The sequence below is a fragment of the Oncorhynchus gorbuscha genome, linkage group LG13 (genome assembly GCF_021184085.1).
Source record: "Oncorhynchus gorbuscha isolate QuinsamMale2020 ecotype Even-year linkage group LG13, OgorEven_v1.0, whole genome shotgun sequence".
NCBI classification, from domain to species: Eukaryota; Metazoa; Chordata; class Actinopteri; order Salmoniformes; family Salmonidae; genus Oncorhynchus; species Oncorhynchus gorbuscha.
In genome coordinates, this window is record NC_060185.1 from 70015719 (window position 1) to 70036903 (window position 21185).

The following is a 21185-nucleotide window of genomic DNA, read 5'->3' on the forward strand; positions in this document are numbered from 1 at the left end:
CCGATTTCCGATTGTTATGAAAACTGGAAATCGGCCCTGATTAATCGGCCATTCCGATTAATCGGTAGACCTCTAGTGTGTGTGTGTGTTTGCATGTGTGTTGACTTAATGTCAAAAGCATATCTCCAGATGGCAGCGATCTTGTAGGTCCAGAAAACGTAGAGTTGCTCAACACCAAACAGTTGTTTCTCAACAGAGAAAAGAAACTATCAAAGCATGGTAGAGTCTGGGAGGGAGGGAGGAAGGGGGGCATGTGCATTAGTGTGAAAATGCATAAGACATTCAAGATCAAGGAAAAATGCCCTTTTCTCAATTAATAATGTAATAATTCTAAAGTAAAGCTTTACCTGTCCAGGCTGTGTTTCATACTGGTCACAAATAACCTCTAAAGTTAAAACATGGAGACATACAGTGTTATCTCAATACCCTTCTACAGTACACTATGTACAGACCTGTGCATGATAAAGGAGTACATCATGGACAACAGGTAGAATGGTGCTTGTCTCTCACCTACACACTTAGTTTGGTTTTTGCCAAAGTTAGTAAATCCAGCAGGACACTGGCACCAGTAACTGCCAATCAGGTTTTGACAGATGCCCACATTTCCACATACTCCTTCTGTATTACACTCGTCAATGTCTGAAAGAGGAAGAGAGAAAGAAAGAGATGAGGAATTAAGGGAGAGATGTTGAAAGTGTGGGATGACAAGAAAGGACGTCACACACAAACATTTTACCAGTGATATTCTCAGGCTCTAATATAAACCCAGGAAGACACAGTTTTAAACAGCCTGCGGTGTTGACGCATGTTCAATTGTCCCCACAGACGGGGAGAATTTCTATACACTCGTTGATATCTAAATAATGTTGAGTCCAAGTGTAAGAGAGTTTAAAATGTTTCCATCTTCATCACCAAAATAGTACCTTTTCGTTGGCACATCTGGCTAATGTGTTGTCAAGCAGACAGTTATGTGTGTTTGTTAATCAGAGGATAATTAGTTTGAGCCAGGGACAGTAAAGCTGGCACAGTGAAGCCTGTTACACAAGGAATGAAACAGAATATTATGGGTCAGTCAAAATAACACAGCAGTGGACGGGACAGTCAGAAAACTCAAGAAGAATTGTGTTTCTCTCACCTACACACGGAGTTTGTCCGTTGCCAGAGTTCCGAAATGCATTGGGACACGTGCACAGGTAGCTACAACCCTGATTACGACAGGTTCCCCATTTCCCACAAATATTTGGGAACGTAACACACTCCTCTATGTCTGAAAGAGAATGCATTTGGTGAGGATGAAGTGGAGATGGAGAGATGAGGGTGAGAGTCTCTGATTATAAGGATCATACTAAAGACACAGAATTCTTACCCAAGCATTGTCGCGCGGCACCAGTAAAGTCATCAAACCCAGGATGACACAAACAGAAGTAGCTACCCTCAGTTTTGAAACAATCTGAATTGTCCCCACAGATGAGGGAGTTGCTACTGCACTCGTCGATATCTAAATGACACCACATATACAAAAGAATGTTATGACACGTGTAATGTCGTTACATGGCCATTTAAAAGCACTGGTTTTGGCTAGTCCTGCTTACATACGATTCACTCTCAAACTCAAGGTAAGAGTATTGATTCAAAGCTCTATACATCAGAGGAAAATCATGTTTAAAGTTCTGACAGAGATCATATTTACGTCAAAATAAATACATATTTTCTGAATAAAGACCCCCCTTAAAGTGGATGGTTTTAATGTTCTTGAGCAAGGTCTGGTTAATGCTGGACAATGATCAAATGAGCCAAGTATAAATGACTGATACAGGTGAATATTACTGATCAACTTAACAATACAATCATTTACAAACATTAAGTCTAAAACCTTCACGTTCAGTCTTCATCATCATCATCACAAATAGCATAACACAAAATCCCCTTAGCTTCAGCCCCACCTTCCTGTGGCGCTCCATGACCATAGTCCTTGAGAAGAGCTAAATGAAGACACAAAAGAAAGGTTGAACTGCACACATACATATAATATATATCTTTTAAACAGACTCAGTGATGATAAAAAACGGAACATTTACCGGAACATTTACCGACCCAGAATCAGGAGAAATAGAATTGCTCCCATGCTCTCTGACAAGCGATGAGTTAATGTCAAATGCCACCTTGGCTTTAATTCTAAGTAATGATTTGGTAACATCACGCATATGGTAAGCACAGTTAAGTATGAATAACTCTTCTTATCTAGCAACATCTTTCTCTTTAAAAAGCAACCACCCCTAAAAACCAACTTCTCATTTAGAAAACAGCCTATGTAGCATCTATATGAGTCTGAAACGTATTCTTTACTGCCAAAATCGACTACCAAGTATAAATAGGATCATTTTTCATAAAGTCATTCTTTAACTGAGTTTTGTGAGATTGTGGTCGTGAATACTGCATCACAACATAAATGAAGGTTGCGTTTGTTGAAATGGAGTGTAATGGATGGAAAGGACTGAATGGAATATTATCAAACCCATGAAAACCATGTTTTTTATACCATTCCATTTCCTCCATTCCAACCATTATTATGAGCCATTCTCCGCCTCAGCAGCCTCCACAGCTGTTCAATACTGCACACAGATGGCAGCACACAAGTAATCATCAGTTCGGAGTGCAGCTGCACATGTCCTTATCCAGGCACTTGTCCTCTCCTGTCTGGACTACTGCAACTCGCTGGAGGCTGCGCTCACCACTTGTGCAATCAACCCCCTGCAACTTATCCAGAACTCAGAAACCCGCATGGTTTTCAACCTTCCCAAGATCCCTCATGTCACCCCGCTCCTTCACTCACTCTACTGGCTTCCAGTCGAAGCTCGCATCCACTACAACACCATGGTGCTTACCTACAGAACAGAAAGAGGAACTGCCCCTCCCTACCTTTAGGCTATGCTCAAACCCTACACCCCAAACCGAGCACTCCGCTCTGCCACCTCAGGTCTCATGGCACGGGTGGGGGGGAGCTCCCACCGCAGCCCAATCCAAGCTCTTCTCTGTCCTGTTACCCCAATGGTGGAACCAGCTTCCCCCTGAAGCTAGGTCAGCAGAGTCCCTGCCCATCTTCCAAAAACATCTGAAACACTACCTCTTCAAACAGTATCTTAAATAATTATCCTCCTCACCTCGACCACCCGCCATTTTTTAAATTAAAAAATAACACTTGCACTTGACACCCCCACCCCTCTTCTAGCTCTGAATCTACCGATAGCTACATGACTGAGGGAAAATGTACTTTCTATGCCTGTGATATGTGGTTCACCCACCTTGGTATCATAAGATGAATGCACAAACTGGAAGTCGCTCTGGATAAGAGCATCTGCTAAATGACTCAAATGTATATGTCTTTGTCTCTTTTCTCTCAATTAGTTGGTGTCAAGTTGAGTGTTCTCATTGGTCAGGCTGACTGGTCCTTGAGATGGAGTCTTGTCTCTCCTCACCATAATCTCAACCTCTGTTTTTCAACATTGACAAAATCAACACAGAGCAGAAATCACCATTACTGAAAGAACACAGTATTGCATGAATTATATTTTAACGTTGACACAATGTAATGTGCTCGTTAGTGCTCCGTTTATGATCAGTATGGTGCTCAGATTGTGGTCAACCTGTGGTGCCTGCGAGGTGGTCAGTAAATGGTAAATATGTGGTCAGCGTGTGCTCAGAGTCCATGTGTTACCTGTGTGGTTAGGTCTCTGGCAGCTGATGAGCGTTCAGTCAGAGAGATTTCAATCGTCCTCAGTAACTTAGTCACTTCACTGCTACTACGGTGACCATTGGACTGGAGGCCCAGTTCAAGAACATCAGTGGTATTAACCAGTAACTACAGAAAAGAGACAAGAGTTATATGCATGTGTGTGTTTGTGTGTGGTGACTTACTGTCAAAAGCACATCTCCAGTCAGTAACTATCTTGTAGGTCCAGACAACTTAGAGTTGCTCAACACCTAACTGTTTTTCTCAACAGAGACAAGAACCTGTCAAAGCCTGGTAGAGTCTGGGAGGGGGGGGCATGTGCATTAGTGGGGAAATGCATAAAACAATTCTAGATCAAGGAAAAATACAATTTTCTCAATGAATAATGTAATAATTGTAAAGTAAAGCTTTACCTGTCCAGGCTGTGTTTCATGCTGGTCACAGAAGCTCTAAAGTAAAAGCATGGAGACATTATCTCAATACCCTTCTACAGTACACTATGTACATAGCTGTGCATGATAAAGGAGTACATCATGGACAACAGGTGGAATGGTGCTTGACTCTCACCTACACACTTAGTTTGGGTTTTGCTAAAGTTAGTAAATCCAGCAGGACACTGGCACCAGTAACTGCCAATCAGGTTTTGGCCTGGGTAAATAAAACTTGACAAGGAATGTTATGGTGGTTCAGTAGTCAGCCTGTACATGGAAGACAGACAAAAGGTAGCCACCTTAGAGTATTTAGACTAAACCCAATACAACAGCACCCAAGAAGAAATGTGTCTCTCACCTGCACACTGAGTTTGTCTGTTGCCATAGCGACTGAATCCTGTGTGACACTTGCACAGGTAGCTGACCAGCTGATTGAGATCGATTCTCCATTCCCCACAAAAATGTTGGTTCTCAACACACTCATCTATGTCTGATAGAGAAAGGGAGTGGTAAAGGGAAAAGTAGTGGAGATGGAAAGATGATTAAAGATTGTTTTTTGACAAAGAAAGGGTGATAATCCCTCACACGTTAACACAGTCACACTTTCAATAAGATTATATTGACCACCACAAGATTCAAAGCCAAGCGATCTGAAGACAGAATAGCATTGACAGTAGTAGCTTTCAAAGGTGTTGATACAAGTTGAATAGCTTTTACAGATGTTCTTCTCATTTAAGCACTCATTATATCTACATGAGGGAGATGAGAGGTGAATTTAGAAATACTAGATTATCTTCAGAAAAAACATCCCACTACTAAACAGTACATAGTGTTGAACGTTCCTAAACAGGGTCTGTTTAATGCTGGAGATGATCAAAGGTCAACAATACTGATCAAAGTACAGCACCAGTCCAAAATTAAGACACATCTACTCAGTCAAGGTTTTTCTTTATTTTTACTATTTTCTACAATAGTGAAGACATCAAAACTATGAAATAATACATATGGAATCATGTAATAACCAAAAAAGTGTTAAACAAATCAAAATAGATTTCATGCGTTAGATTCTTTAAAGTAGCCACCATTTGCCTTGATGACTGCTTTGCACACTCTTGGCATTCTCTCAAACAGCTTTACCTGGAATGCTTTTTTGGCAGTCTTGGAGTTCCACATATGCTGAACACTTGTTGGCTGCTTTCCTTCACTCTGCGGTCCAACTCATCCTAAACCATCTCAATTGGGTTGAGGTCAGGTGATTGTAGAGGCCAGGTCATCTGATGCAGCACTCCATCAGTCTCCTTCTTGGTCAAATAGCCCTTACACCGCCTGGAGGTTTGTTTTTGGGTCATTGCACAAACCAGATGGGATGACGTATCGCTGCAGAATGCTGTGGTAGCCATGCTGTTTAGGTGTGCCTTGAATTCTACATAAATCAATGGTAGTGTCACCAGCAAAGCACTTCCACACCATCATATCTCCTCCTCCATGCTTCACGGTGGGAACGACACATGTGGAGATCATCCGTTCACCTACTCTGTGTCTCACAAAGACACGGCGGTTGGAACCATAAATCTCAAATTTGGACTCATCAGACCAAAGGACAGATTTTCACCGGTCTAATGACCATTGCTCATGTTTCTTAGCCCAAGCAAGTCTCTTCCTCTTATTGGTGTCCTTTAGTAGTGTTTTCTTTGCAGCAATTCGACCATGAAGGCCTGATTCATGCAGTCTCCTCTGAACAGTTAATGTTGAGATGTGTCTGTTACTTGAACCCTCTGAAGCATTTATTCGGGCTGCAATTTCTGAGGGTGGTAACTCTAATGAACTTATCCTCTGCAGCAGAGGTAACTCTGGGTCTTCCTTTCCTGTGGCAGTCCTAATGAGAGCCAGTTTCATCATAGCGCTTGATGGTTTTTGCGACTGCACTTGAAGAAACTTTCAAAGTTCTAGAAATGTTCCACATTGACTGACCTTCATGTCTTAAATTAATGATGGACTGTCGTTTCTTTTGCAAGTATGTTAACACAGCTGAAAACTGTTGTACTTGTTAAAGAAGCAATAAAACTGGCCGCCATTAGACTAGTTGAGTTTCTGGAGCGTCAGCATTTGTGGGTTCGATTACAGGCTGAAAATGAGCAGAAACAAAGAACTTTCTTCTGAAACTTGTCAGTCTATTCTTGTTCTGAGAAATTAAGGCTATTCCATGTGAGAAATTGAACAATTAGCCTTTTAAAATGATAAACCTGGATTAGCTAACACAACGTGCCATTGCAACACAGGAATGGTGGCTGCTGATAATGTGCCTCTATACGCCTATGTTGATATTCCATTAAAAATAAGCCGTTTCCAGCTACAATAGTCTTTTACAACATGAGCAATGTCTACAATGTATTACTGATCAATTTGACGTTATTTTAATTGCCCAAAAATGTGCTTTTCTTTCAAAAACAAGGACATTTCAATGATGATGTGTTGGTCAAATAAAAAGCAGAAAATTGACCGACCCACAATCAGTAGAAATAGAATGACTCCCATGATGTCTGACAGCTGGTGAGTTAATGGTACATGTCAGCTTGGTTTTAGTTCTAAAGAATAATTTGGTAACCTCACGCATGTGGTTAGCGCAGGGAAGTAAAAATATTTCCCCAAAATATTTCCCCATAACTAGCAACGGATTATTATTTTAAGTAGAAAACAAAGAGGAACTGACTGGGTAGCATGAGAAGACCATTTGCATCACAATTCACATCAGGTTAATTTGTCTAGTTTTGCGTAGACCACGTCCAGGAGTTCCATCCCTGAATTAGACTCTAGTGTAGAGGGTCTATCTCCAAGATCAGACATAAGGGGACACATTGATCTAAAACACCAACATGCACAGTATAGACTCTTATCAACAGGGCCACATAAACCATCTGCCTTACCAAAAGCAGACTTAGAATCCATATTTCACTCTGAAGCAAGGCTACTTATCTTTTTATTTTATTTTCAAAATGTCTTGCTCTTAATTTCTTTTGAAGATGTCTGACCTTTATGCAAATTTTAAAAGTTACTGCAGCAGCATTTTCCGTAACTTTCATATTCTCACTTGCTCTATCAGCATTTCCCGTAACTTTCACATTCTCACTTGCTCTATCAGCATTTCCCGTAACTTTCACATTCTCACTTGCTCTATCAGCATTTCCCGTAACTTTCACATTCTCACTTGCTCTATCAGCATTTCCCGTAACTTTCACATTCTCACTTGCTCTATCAGCATTTCCCGTAACTTTCACATTCTCACTTGCTCTATCAGCATTTCCCGTAACTTTTACATTCTCACTTGCTCTATCAGCATAGACGGGAAAGGGGTTTCAATGCTTAACATTTAGTGTGTCTTTGTGATTACACAAATGAAGAGCGTTTCTGGGTTTTTCTTGAAGTGGTGGTGGGACTATTTGTCCATTAAATCAATCATTTTCCTGACGAATTCTCCTTCCATAGCCGAAGCATCCGAATATATTGAGAGGCTACATTATCTAGATTTATGTTAGCTCAAAAGGTAGGTCGATTAACCAATGAAGAGAGAAGTTTCAAGAGCTATTGAGAATGAGAGATATCAAAGTCATGATAATGATGGCAAATGCATTTGTGTGATAAACAGCCTGTTGGAAAATGAAGAAGCAACTATGATCAAATGGAGGGAGACATTAGATTTACAATATTAATATCACTCACACTATGTTCATTCATGATGATCAACGGTAAGTTTCAGGGCAGACATACATTTCTCTAGTCTGGCTGACACAAAACGCGAAGTCTTCTTGACAAAGCTATTTCTCTCTGTGCACTTGTCGTCACTAGTTACTACAGCCACAGCTTATTTCTAAAATGTCTCTTCTTAATTAAAATATCATTTGAAACAAAATCCTAAACTTAAACACACGGCTAACCATATGCCTAACCATAACCTTAAATTAAGACCAAAAAGCTTATTTTTTGGGGGGGAGTGGGGGATTTTCATGATACAGCCCAGGTTTGGAACGTTCTTTCTTATTGGTCTATTGACTAATTTACTGCCTGGTGATGTCACCAGCAAGCCAAAACTCCATCCTACCTAAACAGGCTGACATTTTCAAACAGCTCTTACACTAAAAGGGCATTATCATAATGTCCACAATTTCACAGTCTTATTCCAACCTCAAAGTGTTTAAATATACATCAAACTCAGGAAATCATGTTCTTGACTGCACTGGGCCTTTAAGTCCGTTTGGGTGTTTGGAAGTGTTTACACCATGTGGGCAGTTATAAAGGCCTAACTTAATGAGAGGGAAAACAAACTATGTCTTGGGTGAGCAATTATCAAATTCATTGTACTTTCAGTATGATGTTGTGCTTTATTTTTTAAGAAACGGACAACTCATATTTAGATATTTATATCAGAATGGAGGAAATAATAGCGAGATGATTTTTGGATTAAAATACCTTCTCAAGTACTGTATAATAAACAGGAAAAATCTACTTTCACTTCAAATAACTCAGTTACAACAACAACCAAGTGGCATAATACTGGACAAATGCTTCATTGAGTGGATATACCACTATTCTCATCTCTACAAATTACAAACCATGTTTATGAGACTGAAATGACTTATGTATGTTGCCATAGAGATGAGAGCTCATCTGTTACACTCCAGAACTGATAACAGTTCTACACATGAGATATTGTATATCTATTAACATAAAGTTGTGTTCTTATATTTTTGTTTGTTTGATACATTTTCATACTACTTAAAAAAAGAATTGATGGCATTTGGATGTCCTTGCAAGTAAAGCTTTTCTTAGAACACAAATAGTTCAAATCCATGTCTTATTTTCTATGTAGCTGTACATCATGTTGCAGCCGGTGTCCTCCACGACGTTTGCGGCTGACAAAGCGACACCACAGGGTGGTGATCAGGGACAGGACCACACAGGTCAGTGCCACAAAAACACCCACCCACATCACCAAAGACAGCTGCCCGCTTCCCTGCCGAAGAGGAATAACAAGCATCAGACACACACCATCTAGACAGTACGAACATATCAAACACACGTTCGAGCCTCCAAAAGAACATCAGCACTTAAGCACTCAACAAATACCAAACTCCCCTAAATAATGTGACAAATGAATCAAACACTTACATTTTGTCATGTTTGTCATTTATTATCATGTCTTGTCCCTGTGCTCCCCATGCTATTCGTTTCCCTCTGCTGGTCTTATTTGGTTCTTTCCCTCCTTCTATCCCTCTCTCTCCCCCTCCCTCTCTCACTCTCTCGCTCTCTCTTCTCTCTATCGTTCCGTTCCTGCTCCCAGCTGTTCCTATTCCCCTAATCATCATTTAGTCTTCCCACACCTGTTCCCGATCCTTTCCCCTGATTAGAGTCCCTATTTATTCCTTTGTGATCCGTTCCTGTCCCGTCGGTTCCTTGTTTTGTATTCACCATGCTGTGATTGCGTTTCGCCCTGTCCTGTCGTGTTTTTTGCCTTCATCAGATGCTGCGTGTGAGCAGGTGGCTCTGTCAACTACGGCCTGCGCCTACCCGAAGCGACCTGCAGTCTGTGGCCGCTTCTCTAGTTATTCCCCTCTACAGACTAGAGGATTTTTGTTATTCCCTGTTTTGGATTTAAATAAACTCTGTTTCTGTTAAGTCGCTTTTGGGTCCTCTTTCACCTGCATGACAGAAGGAACCGACCAAGGAATGGACCCAGCGACTTCAGACGCTCGTTACACTGCCGTCGAGATCCAAGGAGCCATGCTCGGCAGACACGAGCAGGAATTGTCTGCTGCTCGCCATGCCGTGGAGAACCTGGCTGCTCAGGTTTCCGACCTCTCTGGACAGTTCCAGAGTCTACGTCTCGTGCCACCTGTTACTTCCTGGCCTGCCGAGCCTCCAGAACCTAGGGTTAATAACCCACCTTGCTACTCCGGGCAGCCCACTGAGTGCCGCTCCTTTCTCACGCAGTGTGAGATTGTGTTCTCTCTCCAACCCAACACATACTCTAGAGAGAGAGCTCGGGTTGCTTACGTCATTTCACTCCTTACTGGCCGGGCTCGAGAATGGGGCACAGCTATCTGGGAGGCAAGGGCTGATTGCTCTAACAAATTCCAGAACTTTAAAGAGGAGATGATTCGGGTTTTTGACCGTTCAGTTTTTGGTGGGGAGGCTTCTAGGGCCCTGGCTTCCTTATGCCAAGGTGAACGGTCCATAACGGATTATTCCATTGAGTTTCGCACTCTTGCTGCCTCTAGTGAGTGGAACGAGCCGGCGCTGCTCGCTCGTTTTCTGGAGGGACTCCACGCAGTGGTTAAGGATGAGATTCTCTCCCGGGAGGTTCCTTCAGATGTGGACTCTTTGATTGCTCTCGCCATCCGCATAGAACGACGGGTAGATCTTCGTCACCGGGCTCGTGGAAGAGAGCTCGCATCAACGGTGTTTCCCTGCTCCGCATCGCAACCATCTCCCTCCTCTGGCTTTGAGACTGAGCCCATGCAGCTGGGAGGGATTCGCATCTCGAATAAGGAGAGGGAACGGAGGATCACCAACCGCCTGTGCCTCTATTGCGGAGTTGCTGGACATTTTGTTAATTCATGTCCAGTAAAAGCCAGAGCTCATCTGTAAGCGGAGGGCTACAGGTGAGCGCAACTACTCAAGTCTCTCCATCAAGGTCCTGTACTACTTTGTCGGTCCACCTACGCTGGACCGGTTCGGGTGCTACATGTAGTGCCTTGATAGACTCTGGGGCTGAGGGTTGTTTCATGGACGAAGCATGGGTTCGGAAACATGACATTCCTTTCAGAGAGTTAGATAAGCCTACGCCCATGTTCGCCTTAGATGGTAGTCATCTTCCCAGTATCAGATTTGAGACACTACCTTTAACCCTCACAGTATCTGGTAACCACAGTGAGACTATTTCTTTTTTGATTTTCCGTTCACCGTTTACACCTGTTGTTTTGGGTCATCCCTGGCTAGTATGTCATAATCCTTCTATTAATTGGTCTAGTAATTCTATCCTATCCTGGAACGTTTCTTGTCATGTGAAGTGTTTAATGTCTGCCATCCCTCCCGTTTCTTCTGTCCCTACTTCTCAGGAGGAACCTGGCGATTTGACAGGAGTGCCGGAGGAATATCATGATCTGCGCACGGTCTTCAGTCGGTCCCGAGCCAACTCCCTTCCTCCTCACCGGTCGTATGATTGTAGTATTGATCTCCTTCCGGGGACCACTCCTCCTCGAGGTAGACTATACTCTCTGTCGGCTCCCGAACGTAAGGCTCTCGAGGATTATTTGTCTGTGTCTCTTGACGCCGGTACCATAGTGCCTTCTTCTTCTCCGGCCGGGGCGGGGTTCTTTTTTTGTTAAGAAGAAGGACGGTACTCTGCGCCCCTGCGTGGATTATCGAGGGCTGAATGACATAACGGTTAAGAATCGTTATCCGCTTCCCCTTATGTCATCAGCCTTCGAGATTCTGCAGGGAGCCAGGTGCTTTACTAAGTTGGACCTTCGTAACGCTTACCATCTCGTGCGCATCAGAGAGGGGGACGAGTGGAAAACGGCGTTTAACACTCCGTTAGGGCATTTTGAGTACCGGGTTCTGCCGTTCGGTCTCGCCAATGCGCCAGCTGTTTTTCAGGCATTAGTTAATGATGTTCTGAGAGACATGCTGAACATTTTTGTTTTTGTCTATCTTGACGATATCCTGATTTTTTCTCCGTCACTCGAGATTCATGTTCAGCACGTTCGACGTGTTCTACAGCGCCTTTTAGAGAATTGTCTCTACGTAAAGGCTGAGAAGTGCTCTTTTCATGTCTCCTCCGTTACTTTTCTCGGTTCCGTTATTTCCGCTGAAGGCATTCAGATGGATTCCGCTAAGGTCCAAGCTGTCAGTGATTGGCCCGTTCCAAGGTCACGTGTCGAGTTGCAGCGCTTTTTAGGTTTCGCTAATTTCTATCGGCGTTTCATTCGTAATTTCGGTCAAGTTGCTGCCCCTCTCACAGCTCTTACTTCTGTCAAGACGTGTTTTAAGTGGTCCGGTTCCGCCCAGGGAGCTTTTGATCTTCTAAAAGAACGTTTTACGTCCGCTCCTATCCTCGTTACTCCTGACGTCACTAGACAATTCATTGTCGAGGTTGACGCTTCAGAGGTAGGCGTGGGAGCCATTCTATCCCAGCGCTTCCAGTCTGACGATAAGGTTCATCCTTGCGCTTATTTTTCTCATCGCCTGTCGCCATCTGAGCGCAACTATGATGTGGGTAACCGTGAACTGCTCGCCATCCGCTTAGCCCTAGGCGAATGGCGACAGTGGTTGGAGGGGGCGACCGTTCCTTTTGTCGTTTGGACAGACCATAAGAACCTTGAGTACATCCGTTCTGCCAAACGACTTAATGCCCGTCAAGCTCGTTGGGCGTTGTTTTTCGCTCGTTTCGAGTTTGTGATTTCTTACCGTCCGGGTAGCAAGAACACCAAGCCTGATGCCTTATCCCGTCTGTTTAGTTCTTCTGTGGCTTCTACTGATCCCGAGGGGATTCTTCCTTATGGGCGTGTTGTCGGGTTAACAGTCTGGGGAATTGAAAGACAGGTTAAGCAAGCACTCACGCACACTGCGTCGCCGCGCGCTTGTCCTAGTAACCTCCTTTTCGTTCCTGTTTCCACTCGTCTGGCTGTTCTTCAGTGGGCTCACTCTGCCAAGTTAGCTGGTCATCCCGGTGTTCGAGGCACTCTTGCGTCTATTCGCCAGCGCTTTTGGTGGCCGACTCAGGAGCGTGACACGCGCCGTTTCGTGGCTGCTTGTTCGGACTGCGCGCAGACTAAGTCGGGTAACTCTCCTCCTGCCGGTCGTCTCAGACCGCTCCCCATTCCTTCTCGACCATGGTCTCACATTGCCTTAGACTTCATTACCGGTCTGCCTTTGTCTGCGGGGAAGACTGTGATTCTGACGGTTGTCGATAGGTTCTCTAAGGCGGCACATTTCATTCCCCTCGCTAAACTTCCTTCCGCTAAGGAGACGGCACAAATCATTATTGAGAATGTATTCAGAATTCATGGCCTCCCGTTAGACGCCGTTTCAGACAGAGGCCCGCAATTCACGTCACAGTTTTGGAGGGAGTTCTGTCGTTTGATTGGTGCGTCCGTCAGTCTCTCTTCCGGGTTTCATCCCCAGTCTAACGGTCAAGCAGAGAGGGCCAATCAGACGATTGGTCGCATACTACGCAGCCTTTCTTTCAGAAACCCTGCGTCTTGGGCAGAACAGCTCCCCTGGGCAGAATACGCTCACAATTCGCTTCCTTCGTCTGCTACCGGGTTATCTCCGTTTCAGAGTAGTCTGGGTTACCAGCCTCCTCTGTTCTCATCCCAGCTTGCCGAGTCCAGCGTTCCCTCCGCTCAGCGTTTGTCCAACGTTGTGAGCGCACCTGGAGGAGGGTGAGGTCTGCACTTTGCCGTTACAGGGCACAGACGGTGAGAGCCGCCAATAAACGCAGGATTAAGAGTCCAAGGTATTGTTGCGGCCAGAGAGTGTGGCTTTCCACTCGCAACCTTCCTCTTACGACAGCTTCTCGTAAGTTGACTCCGCGGTTCATTGGTCCGTTCCGTGTCTCCCAGGTCGTCAATCCTGTCGCTGTGCGACTGCTTCTTCCGCGACATCTTCGTCGCGTCCATCCTGTCTTCCATGTCTCCTGTGTTAAGCCCTTTCTTCGCACCCCCGTTCGTCTTCCCTCCCCCTCCCGTCCTTGTCGAGAGCGCACCTATTTACAAGGTACATAAGATCATGGACATGCGTTCTCGGGGACGGGGTCACCAATACCTAGTGGATTGGGAGGGTTACGGTCCTGAGGAGAGGAGTTGGGTTCCGTCTCGGGACGTGCTGGACCGTTCACTCATCGATGATTTCCTCCGTTGCCGCCAGGATTCCTCCTCGAGTGCGCCAGGAGGCGCTCGGTGAGTGGGGGTACTGTCATGTTTGTCATTTATTATCATGTCTTGTCCCTGTGCTCCCCATGCTATTCGTTTCCCTCTGCTGGTCTTATTTGGTTCTTTCCCTCCTTCTATCCCTCTCTCTCCCCCTCCCTCTCTCACTCTCTCGCTCTCTCTTCTCTCTATCGTTCCGTTCCTGCTCCCAGCTGTTCCTATTCCCCTAATCATCATTTAGTCTTCCCACACCTGTTCCCGATCCTTTCCCCTGATTAGAGTCCCTATTTATTCCTTTGTGATCCGTTCCTGTCCCGTCGGTTCCTTGTTTTGTATTCACCATGCTGTGATTGCGTTTCGCCCTGTCCTGTCGTGTTTTTGCCTTCATCAGATGCTGCGTGTGAGCAGGTGGCTCTATCAACTACGGCCTGCGCCTACCCGAAGCGACCTGCAGTCTGTGGCCGCTTCTCTAGTTATTCCCCTCTACAGACTAGAGGATTTTTGTTATTCCCTGTTTTGGATTTAAATAAACTCTGTTTCTGTTAAGTCGCTTTTGGGTCCTCTTTCACCTGCATGACACATTTAGTAGTTTAAAACATGAACATTTACAGATGAGCCAAAGATAGTCTCTGACACACATATCTGGGAATATATGTTCTCCCTCTTCAGATGTGCTACACTAGCCACAGTAAGTTTTCATCCATTTGGCAACAGATTTACATGGGAATATTCTAAAATCAGCATTAAAACAATATGTGCATTTTCCCACCAGAGAGGTGTTTCCATCACATTGACTTGTTGCGAATAAAAGGCTGTGCTTGATGACATAGTGCAGATAAAAATACCCTTTGCGGTAAAATGTCCATGTACCGAATAAAAAATACAAGTTAAATGGGTTTACATGGCATTTTCGACTCTACTGAGGGTTTTCTCACAATAATTTTTTGCGTTTTATAGCAAATGTGCCCACTCCGGTATTGAAACGTGCCCTTACATTTACATTTACATTTAAGTCATTTAGCAGACGCTCTTATCCAGAGCGACTTACAAATTGGTACATTCACCTTATGACATATGGTGTTGTAGTGAGACCAGACAGAACTGACCATAGATCAGGGCTATAGACACCCTGGTGTTGTAGTGAGACCAGACAGAACTGACCATAGATCAGGTCTATAGACACCCTGGGTTCAAACAGTACTGAAAATAATTGAATGTACTTTATCTTTATCTGTTTATCTGTGGGTGATTGAGGGCTCCTGGCTAAATGGACCAATAGATTAGTCCCAAAATGGCAAACCACGCCCACCTGGAACTCCAGACAGTCTAGAGCAAACGCTGAAATTATTTGAAAGATTTCAAATAGGATCTGAACCCAGGTCTGGTATAGACTCAAGACCTCCTCCCCAGGTCTGGTATAGACTCAAGACCTCCTCCCCAGGTCTGGTATAAACTAGACCTCCTCCCCAGGTCAGGTGTAGACTCAAGACCTCCTCCTCCGGTCTGGTATAAAGTAGACCTCCTCCCCAGGTCAGGTGTAGACTCTAGACCTCCTCCCCAGGTCAGGTGTAGACTCTAGACCTCCACCCCAGGTCTGGTATAGACTCAAGACCTCCTCCCCAGGTCTGGTATAGACTCTAGACCTCCTCCCCAGGTCTGGTATAAACTAGACCTCCTCCCCAGGTCTGGTATAAACTAGACCTCCTCCCCAGGTCTGGTATAAACTAGACCTCCTCCCCAGGTCTGGTATAAACTAGACCTCCTCCCCAGGTCTGGTATAGACTCTAGACCTCCTCCCCAGGTCTGGTATAAACTAGACCTCCTCCCCAGGTCAGGTATAGACTCTATACATCCACCCCAGGTCTGGTATAGACTCTAGACCTCCTCCCCAGGTCTGGTATAGACTTTAGACTTCCTCCCCAGGTCTGGTATAGATTCTAGACCTCCTCCCCAGGTCTGGTATAGACTCTAGACCTCCTCCCCAGGTCTGGTATAGACTCTATACCTCCACCCCAGGTCTGGTATAAACTAGACCTCCTCCCCAGGTCTGGTATAAATTAGATCTCCTCCCCAGGTCTGGTATAAACTAGACCTCCTCCCCAGGTCAGGTATAGACTCTAGACCTCCTCCCCAGGTCTGGTATAAACTAGACCTCCTCCCCAGGTCAGGTATAGACTCTATACCTCCACCCCAGGTCTGGTATAGACTCTAGACCTCCTCCCCAGGTCTGGTATAGACTTTAGACTTCCTCCCCAGGTCTGGTGTAGATTCTAGACCTCCTCCCCAGGTCTGGTATAGACTCTAGACCTCCTCCCCAGGTCTGGTATAGACTCTAGACCTCCTCCCCTTGGGTTGTGCCGTGGCGGAGATCTTTGTGGGCTATACTCAGCCTTGTCTCAGGATGGTAAGTTGGTGGTTGAAGATATCCCTCTAGTGGTGTGGGGGCTGTGCTCTGGCAAAGTGGGTGGGGTTATATCCTTCCGGTTTGGCCCTGTCCGGGGGTGTCCTCGGATGGGGCCACAGTGTCTCCTGACCCCTCCTGTCTCAGCCTCCAGTATTTATGCTGCAGTAGTTTGTGTCGGGGGGCTAGGGTCAGTTTGTTTTATCTGGAGTACTTCTCCTGTCCTATTCGGTGTCCTGTGTGAATCTAAGTGTGCGTTCTCTAATTCTCTCCTTATCTCTTTCTTTCTCTCGGAGGACCTGAGCCCTAGGACCATGCCCCAGGACTACCTTAAGCCCACAGCGCTATTTGAAAGCAGCATCAAGCTCATCACCATGCACATTCACCACCCTGTGAAGTTCAACATAAACATACTTAGTCTGTTGCCTCATAAACTGCATGCTTTCCCGACAAGTCATAGTGGAAGGACCACACACGTCATAGCGTGTCTCCAAGTTTACTTAAATATCATGGTTATTATATCAATATTTGGCCATAAAAGCGTTTCCACCAACATGTCTTGCGTAATTATTTTTACAGACACAATCGCACTTTGTCTAGATTATTTTGTTTTCTTGACATTTAGAAAGTTTTCATCAGGCCTGTCATGACATGTACTTTACTCGCATAAAAAGGCTGGATGGAAAACTGGTTAGTGTTCTCATCACCTTTACCTGTTGCATTTCGTTCAGCACAGCGAATGTGCAGAGATGGTTGCAGGAGCACACAGTCTGGTTGGAGTTTGACATCACTAAGGTGCAAACCCCTCCCAGACCACACCCCCGGTCCATTCTCATCCGACCAATAAACACAGGTGGGGTCAACATCACTGGACTAGGACATAGTGTATATGGGTCGGGCTCAATTCCATTTAGACTCAGTAAATTCAGGAAAAAATGTGACTTAATGGAAAATATATCAATGAAAAACATGTTTTACTGACAGTCAGAAACTATTAAGTAGAGACAAGTGTTACCTGCAGGTGATTGAAGGTGAGATTAACCTGTTGGGGCAGGTATGTTGTGTTGGAGTTGCTAACGGAAACTGTCACAGCACTGGACATGAGCTGCTGGCTCTGATGAGAAGTACTGTCCTTCAGACTATCCAGATTCTTATGGCTGAGCAGAATGACAAATGCACATAAAAAACAACACAAGAAAACATAAGGCCTGATACAAAAACATGTACAACTCACAATATCTCAATGTGTGCCTTTAATAATATTTGGAGCAGATGATTGGTACTGTAGGACTGTGGCTACCTGGGTAATTCTGGTCATCTCCAACCACCGTCTCCCAGGTGGTGTCAAGTTGAGTGTTCTCATTGGTCAGGCTGACTGGTCCTTCAGGTGAAGTCTTGTCTCTTCTCACCATAATCTCAACCTCTGTTTTTCAACATATTGACAAAATCAACACAGAGCAGAAATCACCATTACTGAAAGAACACAGTATTGCATTAATTATATTTTAAGTTGACACAATGTAATGTGCTCGTTAGTGCTCCGTTTATGGTCAGTATGGTGCTCAGATTGCAGTACCTGTGAAGTAGTAAGTAAATGGGAAAGCGTGATACCTAGTCAGTGGTCCAACTGAATGTTTTCAACTGAATTGTATCTTCTGCATTTAACCCAACCCTTCTGAATCAGAGAGGTGCGGGCAGCTGCCTTAAATCGGCATCCACGTCTTCGTCGCCCATGGAACAATGGGTTAACTGCCTTGCTCAGGGGCAGAACGACAGATTTTTATCTTGTCAGCTCGGGGATTCGATTCAGCAACCTTCCGGTTACTGTTCCAACGTCCGTTAGGCTACCTGCCGCCCCATTGTAAATATGTGCTCAGTGTGTGTGTGTTACCTGTGTGGTTGGTCTTTATCCTGGTCACGTTCTCTGTCAGCAGTGGAGCGATCAGTCTGATAGAGATTTCAATCGTCCTCAGTAACTTAGTCACTTCACTGCTACTACGGTGACCATTGGACTGGAGGCCCAGTTGAACAACATAAGTGGTATTAACCAGTAACTAGAGAAGAGACACATGAGGGTTTTGTACGTGTGTGTGTGTGTGTTTTTGCATGTGTTTCTGTGTGGTGACTTACTGTCAAAAGCACATCTCCAGTTGGCAGCAGTCTTGTCGGTCCAGGCAACATAGAGTTGCTCAACACCAAACAGTTGTTTCTCAACAGAGAAAATAAACTATCAAAGCCTGGTAGAGTCTGGGAGGGAGGGAGGAAGGGGGCATGTGCATTAGTGGGAAAATGCATAAACATTTCAAGTTCAAGTAAAAATACCCTTTTCTCAATTAATAATGTAATAATTCTAAAGTAAAGCTTTACCTGTCCAGGCTGTGTTTCGTACTGGTCACAATTAAGCTCTAAAGTTAAAACATGGAGACATATTATCTCAATACCCTTCTACAGTACACTATGTACAGACCTGTGCATGATAAAGGAGTACATCATGGACGACAAGTGGAATGGTGCTTGTCTCTCACCTACACACTTAGCTTGGTTTTTGCCAAAGTTAGTAAATCCAGCAGGACACTGGCACCAGTAACTGCCAATCAGGTTTGACAGATGCCCACATTTCCACATACTCCGTCTGTATTACACTCGGCAATGTCTGAAAGAGGAAGAGAGAAAGAAAGAGATGAGGAATTGAGGGAGAGATGTTGAAAGTGTGGGATGACAAGAAAGGACGTCACACACAAACATTTTACCAGTGATATTCTCAGGCTCTAATCTAAACCCAGGAAGACACAGTTTTAAACAGCCTGCGGTGTTGACGCATGTTCAATTGTCCCCACAGACGGGGAGAATTTCTATACACTCGTTGATATCTAAATAATGTTGAGTCCAAGTGTAAGAGAGTTTAAAATGTTTCCATCTTCATCACCAAAATGGTACCTTTTCGATGGCACATCTGGCTAATGTGTTGTCAAGCAGACAGTTATGTGTGTTTGTTAATCAGAGGATAATTAGTTTGAGCCAGGGACAGTAAAGCTGGCACAGTGAAGCCTGTTACACAAGGAGTAAATACCAGTTGAAACAGAATATTATGGGTCAGTCAAAATAACACAGCAGTGGACGGGACAGTCAGAAGACTCAAGAAGAATTGTGTTTCTCTCACCTAAACACGGAGTTTGTCCGTTGCCAGAGTTCCTAAATGCATTGGGACACGTGCACAGGTAGCTACAACCCTGATTACGACAGGTTCCCCATTTCCCACAAATATCTGGGTTCCCAATACACTTGTCTATGTCTGAAAGAGAAAGTGTGTGGTGAGGATGAGATGGAGAGATGAGGGTGAGAGTGTCTGATTATAAGAATGATACTAAAGACACATAATTCTTACCCAAGCATTGTTGAGTGCCACCAGTAGTCATTAAACCCAGAGAAACACACACAGTAATACCTAAAAAAATACATTAATTTTAAAAGCTGTAACAGGAGCAAGGTAATTGTGTTTCATTTGAAAACAGCATAACATTTTGTAAAAGCAGAATATCTCAGGTCATCCCACCCCCTTGACCTTTGACATCCTAACAGCTAATTCCATGGGTGAAAGCACATGATAGTGTTGAAGCAAGCTGAATTGTCCCCACAGATGAGCGAGTTGTTACTACACTTGTCGATATCTAAATGATACCACATATACAAAAGAATGTTATGACAGGTGTAATGTCGTTACATGGCCATTTAAAAGCGCTGGTTTTGGCTAGTCCTGCTTACATACGATTCACTCTCAAACTCAAGGTATCCATAAGAGTATTGATTCAAAGCTCTATACATCAGAGGAAAATCATGTTTAAAGTTCTGACAGAGATCATATTTACCTCAAAATAAATACATATTTTCTGAATAAAGACCCCCCTTAAAGTGGATGGTTTTAATGTTCTTGAGCAAGGTCTGGTTAATGCTGGAGAATGGAAGAAATGAGCCAAGTATAAATGACTGATACAGGTGAATATTACTGATCAACTTAACAATACAATCATTTACAAACATTAAGTCTAAAACCTTCACGTTCAGTCTTCATCATCGTCACAAACAGCATAAAACAAAACCCCTTTAGCTTCAGCCCCACCTTCCTGTGGCGCTCCATGACCATAGTCCTTGAGAAGCGCTAAATGAAGACACAAAAGAAAGGTTGAACTGCACACATACATATAATATATATCTTTTAAACAGACTCAGTGATGATAAAAAAAAAGCTGAACATTTACCGACCCAGAATCAGGAGAAATAGAATTGCTCCCATGCTCTCTGACAAGCGATGAGTTAATGTCAAATGCCACCTTGGCTTTAATTCTAAGTAATGATTTGGTAACATCACGCATATGGTAAGCACAGTTAAGTATGAATAGCTCATCTTATCTAGCAACATCTTTCTCTTTAAAAAGCAACCGCCCCTAAAAACCAACTTCTCATTTAGAAAACAGCCTATGTAGCATCTATATGAGTCCAAAACGTATTCTTCAGTGTCAAAATTGACTCCCAAGTGTAAATAGGATCATTTGTCATAAAGTCCGTCTTTAACTGAGTTTTGTGAGATTGTGGTCGTGAATACTGCATCACAACATACATGAAGTTTGGGTTTGTTGAAATGGAGTGTAATGGATGGAATGGACTGAATGGAATATTATCAAACCCATGAAAACCATGTT

General features: G+C 44.0%; 1 long non-coding RNA gene across 3 annotated transcripts; it reads right to left on the reverse strand.

Annotated features, from left to right (window-relative positions):
• Positions 1–8521: 8521 nt before the first annotated feature.
• Positions 8522–19112, reverse strand: LOC123994093. Of its 3 annotated transcripts, none has more exons than XR_006831571.1 (6): positions 19014–19083; positions 18856–18893; positions 18380–18735; positions 17789–17911; positions 17504–17645; positions 8522–9169 (listed from the first exon to the last, which is right to left on the reverse strand). It is a non-coding gene; the product is annotated as an uncharacterized LOC123994093 (long non-coding RNA). The 3 variants fall into 3 exon arrangements; XR_006831573.1 differs by having other exon boundaries at positions 18100–18735; XR_006831572.1 differs by lacking the exon at positions 18856–18893 and having other exon boundaries at positions 18956–19112.
• Between the last annotated feature and the right edge of the window lie 2073 nt (positions 19113–21185).